Source organism: Bison bison, unplaced genomic scaffold, assembly GCF_000754665.1.
Source record: "Bison bison bison isolate TAMUID 2011002044 unplaced genomic scaffold, Bison_UMD1.0 scf7180017864526, whole genome shotgun sequence".
Lineage (NCBI taxonomy): Eukaryota > Metazoa > Chordata > Mammalia > Artiodactyla > Bovidae > Bison > Bison bison.
The window spans coordinates 2,824,262-2,824,728 of record NW_011495077.1 but is presented as its reverse complement, the minus strand read 5'-3'; the positions used below and the strand labels follow the sequence as shown (position 1 = coordinate 2,824,728).

General features: G+C 56.5%; 1 protein-coding gene across 1 annotated transcript in view; it reads right to left on the bottom strand.

The window, feature by feature from the left end:
* Positions 1 to 467, bottom strand: part of NYNRIN (NYN domain and retroviral integrase containing) — a 20,699-nt gene that overhangs the window by 19,892 nt on the left and 340 nt on the right. The gene's annotated exons all lie outside the window — the stretch shown is intronic.

Below are 467 nucleotides of genomic sequence, written 5' to 3'. Positions count from 1 at the left end.
ACCCCCACCTACCCTACCCTAAGTGTTCCAGGAGGCCCCTGACACTCTCCAGTCCCCAATACCTCATCTGTAAAATGCCAGCATTTCTCTAGCGAAGTCTCTAATGGCCCCTCCTGTCCCAGCACTCAGGCTCCGAGGCGCAGCCCAGGATTTAAGGAGACTTACATGAAGGCAGAAAGACCTGGGCCTTCCAGCCTCTGGGTGGAGAACAAAGAGATATGCTGCACAGACTACAGAAATACCAGACCTTAAGTTGCTCCCCCGATGGAGGAATAGGCTGTAAATGCGGGCCCTGGCCAGGGAGGGCTCCTGGGGGGACGCACAACGCAGAGCCTTTCTCAACACACTTGAGGGACTGAAGTGACACGCAAGAGAGGGGTGGGGCAGAAAAGAAAGAAGGAACCAGAGGGAAGGACCCAAGGCTGCAGAAGTGGAGAGGCAGGGAATGGCCCAGTACCTGCCCGCCA